Source organism: Pteropus vampyrus, unplaced genomic scaffold (assembly GCF_000151845.1).
Source record: "Pteropus vampyrus isolate Shadow unplaced genomic scaffold, Pvam_2.0 Scaffold50, whole genome shotgun sequence".
Lineage (NCBI taxonomy): Eukaryota > Metazoa > Chordata > Mammalia > Chiroptera > Pteropodidae > Pteropus > Pteropus vampyrus.
Window position 1 is genome coordinate 237,707 of NW_011888831.1, and position 5,392 is coordinate 243,098.

General features: G+C 38.1%; 1 pseudogene; it reads left to right on the top strand.

The window, feature by feature from the left end:
* The first annotated feature begins 2,040 nt into the window (after positions 1–2,040).
* LOC105291745 lies at positions 2,041–3,198 on the top strand (annotated as a pseudogene).
* Positions 3,199–5,392: the final 2,194 nt, after the last annotated feature.

Genomic DNA, 5,392 nt, shown 5'->3' on the forward strand with positions numbered 1-5,392 from the left:
AGGCTCCCCAGGCCAAGGTTCCAGTGCTGGGAAGAGAAGTACCCATAACATCTGGCTGTGAAAATTGGAGGAGAGGATGGCTGAGTGAGACGGAGGGTGGCTGAAGCTCCTCTACACAGGGACTTATCACTGATAGACTCACTCACTCTGAACTCTAGCACTGGGGAAGCTGCTCAAAAAGTGCCAGGGACATACAAAAAGGAACTGCATGGTTTAGCTTCAGGGAGATGGCTGGAGGGGCAGCTTTCTCCCAGACAGAAGTGCGGTAGAGTCAATTGTTCCTTTGTTGAGTCTTCCTTCCTCCCATCATACAGATGCAGGCTGCTGCTATCTCTGACTCTCCATTAACCTGGTTAACACTGATTGCCCTGCCCTGGTGATTCCCTGAAGCTCCACTCCACCCGGCTTGTGGGTCCACCCCAGCTGCTTCCTTGAGGCTTTTCCATATAAACAACTTATTTTGGCTCATGCTATGGACTCTCCCAAAATCTCTCAAAGGCTCGCAATTCCTAAACAAGTAGCATCTGACCTCAGCATGCCTCACGCCTCTCCTCTCGCTTAGCAGCCCCAAGCTCAGTTGCTGAGGCAAGTAGATTGGTCTCTCTAGGCACACCTCTGAGCTCAAGGAGGTGACAACCACCTCTGGATTGATTTGTGGCTTTTGCTGGATGGCCCCAAGTAGGGTACAGGTTGCAGCTGAACTTGGCCTGAGGTAGGGACCTTCCCAGGAAGCCCTTGGGCTGACACATCCAGTAGCTGAGAACACCAAGCCAGAGTACCACCCAGGGCTGCATCAAGGACAACACACCTAGAGAGCAGACTGGATAGGGACTGGAGGCTTTCTAAAGTAGTCTGCTCAGTAGGGTCAGCTCCTCACCTGCCAGTCCTCAAAACCAATCAGCCCAAGGGTCAGTCCCTCCCACTGATGTACAAACAGCAACTAAGGCTCAACTACAATAAGAGGGCACATACGACCCACACAAGGGACATACCTGGAGCACCCGGCTCAGGTGACCAGGGAGACTACACCACTGGACCCCACAGGATACCTATGGCATAAGACCACTCAACTAATACTGGGAAACATAGCAGCCTTATCTAATACATGGAAACAAACATTGAGAGTCAGCTAAAATGGAGAAACAAAGAAACGTCTCAAATGAAAGAGTACAACAAACTTCAAAAAAATAACTAAATAAAGTGGAGGTAAGCAATCTTCAGATGCAGAGTTCAAAACACTGTTTATATGGATATTCAATGAGCTGAGGGGAAAAGTAGATGAATTCAGTGAGAATTTAAACAAAAAGATAGAAAACATAAAAATGGAGATAGAGAACATTAAAAAGAGCCAGTCAGAAATGAATATAATAACTGAAACAAAGATTACATCAGAGGGAATCAATAGTAGATTACATGAAGTAGAAGATCAGTGATTTAGAAGATAAGGTAGCACCCAATCAGAACAACAATAAGAAAAAAATCCAAAAAAGTGAGGATAGTTTAAAGGGACTCTGGGAGCAAATATACCAACATTTGCATCATAAGGGTACAAGAAGGAGAAGAGAGAGAGCAAGGAATTGAAAACCTATTTGAAGATATAATGATGGAAAACTTCCCGAACCTGATGGAGGAAATAGACATACAAGCCCAGGAAGCACAGAGTCCCAAACAAGATGAACTCAAAGAGGCCCACACCAAGAGACATCATAATAAAGTGCCAAAGGTTAAAGACAAAGAGAGAATCTTCAAAGCAGCAAGAGAAAAACAATTAGTTACCTACAAGGGAACTCCCATAAGACCGTCAGCTGATTTCTCAACAGGAACCTTGCAGGCCAGAAAGGACAGGCATGAAATAGTCGAAGTGATGAAAAGTAAAGATCTACAACCAAGATTACTCTACCTAGCAAAGCTGTCATTTAGAATCGAAGGACAGTAAAGAGCTTCTCAGAGAAGAAAAAGCTAAAGGAATTCATCATTACCAAATCAATATTACAAGAAATGTTAAAGGGACAAAGAAGAAAAAGAAGGAGAAGGAGGACAGGAAGAAGGAGAAGAAATAAAAAATATGAATAAGAAAATGATAATAACTATATATCTATCAATTCCTTTAAATGTAAATGGATTAAATGCTCCCATTAAAAGGTAGGTTTGGGGAGGGTGGGGAAGGATCACCAGTGAGATCCCATGGCGAGGTCACATTCCTGTCCTCTCCCTGGATCCCAGCACCCACCTGGTCAGCCCAGCCCAGCCATGATCAAGGTGATCCTCATCTTTAACAACCACGGTGAGCTATGGCTCTAAAAGTTCTATCAGCCTTACAGTGAAGACACACAACAGCAAATCATCGGGAAACTTTCCATATGGTATCTAAGAGGATTAAAATGTTTTTAATTTTCTAGAAAGAGGATTATTAATTGGAGGATCTCACAACAAACTGATTTATCAACATTATGCAACATTTTATGTTGTCTTCTGTGTGGATTCTTCAGAAAGTGAACTTGACATTTTAGGTCTAATTCAGGTATTTGTAGAAATATCAGACAAGTGTTTTGAAAATGTTCATGAACTAGATTTGATTTTGTATGTAGACAAAGTTCACAATATTCTTGCAGAAATGGTGATAGGGGAATGGTACTGGAGACCACCAACCAACATGGATGAGATTGTTACACAAATTGATGCACAAAATAAAGTGGAGAAATCTGAGACTGGCTTAGTGATAGCTCCAGCCTATGCTGTATAAGCTGTAAAGAACATGAATCTTCCTGAGATCCCAAGAAATATTAACACTGGTGACATCAGTACAAAAGTGCCAAACCTGCCCTTTTTTAAATAAAAAATTTATTTTTTATTTCCCCAGGGGGAAAAATCATCTAAGTTTACCATGCAGTTGTTAACCAAAAATTGAGGAGAGTCTTAACTTTTTCTCTTGGATTTAAATCAAGGTACTTTATAGAAGTTGTGTGAAATCAGTATGGTGGTTTAATGTTGCTTTCTTGCTCAGTGATTTTGAAGAAATTCAGTAGTTCCAGTGTGGGTTTTTTTTTTTCTTCTTAACTGCATTCCTATGCCCAGCTACAGCATGCCTCTATGTATTGGCTACAATGGTATTTCAAAAAGTGTTTGAGACACTTCTTCAAATTATGTATAACCCAAAATGTTGGCATTTTGTATGGATTACAGTGCAGCATTCATTAATTCTTTCTGTTATTTGTCACAATTATTATTTAAAGAAACAAGTATGTATTGCATGAAAACATTATAACTTTTTCTTTTAGTTTAAATACACTCCAAGGTAACTGGGAAAAAAAGATGAGTGGATAAATGGGTAAGAAAACAAGACCCTTACATATACTGCCTAGAAGATAGTCATTTCAGATTGAAAGACACACATAAACTGAAAGTAAAGACACAGACTGAAAGAAACACACATATATACAATGGAGTATTACTCAGGCATAAAAAAGAATGAAATCTTGCCATCCACAACAACATGGACCTAGATGGTTATTGTGCTGAGTGAAATAAGTCAGACAGAGAAAGACAAATCCATATGATTTCAATTAAATGTGGAATCTAAAAAACAAAATAAATGAACAAACAAAGCAGAAACAAACTCATAGATAGAGTACATTCTGATGGTTGCCAGATAGTAGGAGGTTGTGGGGGTGGGTGTAAAAGGAGAAGGTATTAAGAATTGCAAATTGATAATTACAAAACAGTCATGAGGATATAAAGTATAACAAGGAATATGGTCAGTAATATTGTAATAACTATGTATGGTGTCAAATGGGTACTAGATTTATTGAGATAATCACTTTGTAAGTTATATAAATGTCTAATCACCATATTGTACACCTGAAACTAATATAATATTGCATGCAACTGTATTTGGAAAATAAAAATTTATTTTAAAAAAACAATGGTTTTTTTTTTTTCCCCATCCTCTTGAGAGCACACCTCTTCTGATCAAGAGGAAGTTTCCCCTTTGTCAGAATTATAGGTGACTCTAGGTTCCCTGCTGCTGTTGTCATTTCCAGGAGACCCCTTTCCCACTCTCTAAGTCAGAGATGAGAGCTTCCCCTGAAGCCTTCTCTGTCCATGCTGATATATACTTCTGGGTTTTAGGCTGCCTTAAAATCAGCCTAAGGGAAAAAAATGGTAAATTTACTCTATTTACATTTTGTTTTTTTTTTTTCCCCAACCAACCTGCTATTACTAATTTTCAGAGTACTTTAAAAGCTGCCACATACATTTTATTCAGTTTTTACAACTGCATTCAGTGGAAGAAAGGAACCAGAATTCTTGTCTTTAAAAAAAACCCCACAAATTATAAAGCATGACTATTTTAACCTGGCAATGTTTGTTTTGATTTCCATTATGTTATTATGTTCTTGCATCTCAAATAATTATTATGGGTTAATTCTTTTTTCTTTTTCTCTTTTTCTTTTTCTTTTCTTTTCTTTTTTTTTTTGGAACATTCTCAGAAGTTTCTTTAAAACAGATCTTTAGAAGTAAATTTCTTCATTTTTAAAAAATTTGAAACCAGTTTTATTTGAGTTTTGCTGGATTCACATTTCTTGGTTCACCAATACTTTCTTTCAATATATCAAATGCCTGATTCCATTGTTTTCTGGCTTCCATCGTTGCTATTATGTCTCCTTAGGATCTTCTTGGCCAGAGTTAATTTCTCAGAACTTCCTTGCTTTTGACCTTGACACTTTTGAGACGTGCAGGTCAGGCACTTTGTAGAATGCCCCTCTATTAGAACTTGTCTGATGGTTTTTCTTATGATTAGGTGGAGGTTATAGGTTTTGAGGACAAAGATCACAGAGGTAAAATGCCATTCTCATCACATCATATCAAGGATAGATACTATCAACATAACATCACTATTGATCACCTGGCTGAAGTAGTGTTGCCAGTTTTCTCCATTGTAAAGTTATTTTCCCTCTTTTCAATATTGTACTCTTTGAAAGGAAGTCGCTATGAGCAAGCCACACTTAAAGAATGGGGAGTGTGCTCCACTTTTTTGAAGGCAGAGTATTAACATAAATTATTTGAAAATTTACATGGAAAATTGATATTTTCTCCCTTGTTTATTTATTTGATCATTTAACTGTATCATGAGTATAGACTCATGGGTATTTATTTTATTTTTTACGTATTATCTTAATACAGGTTTACTTAATTTATTGTTCAAATTGTTCTAGCTTTAGCCATTAGGATCACTTTCAGTAGATTCCTGTATCCCTTAAACATACCTCCGTCATTGTGATTTTGTGTGTGTACCTGTGTGTGTGTATGAGAGCATTTCCTTTTTTCTGCCATTACAAGATACTCCAAGCACATCTTGTATAATTTCTGCTCCAGTCCTAGAATCAGCCACCTC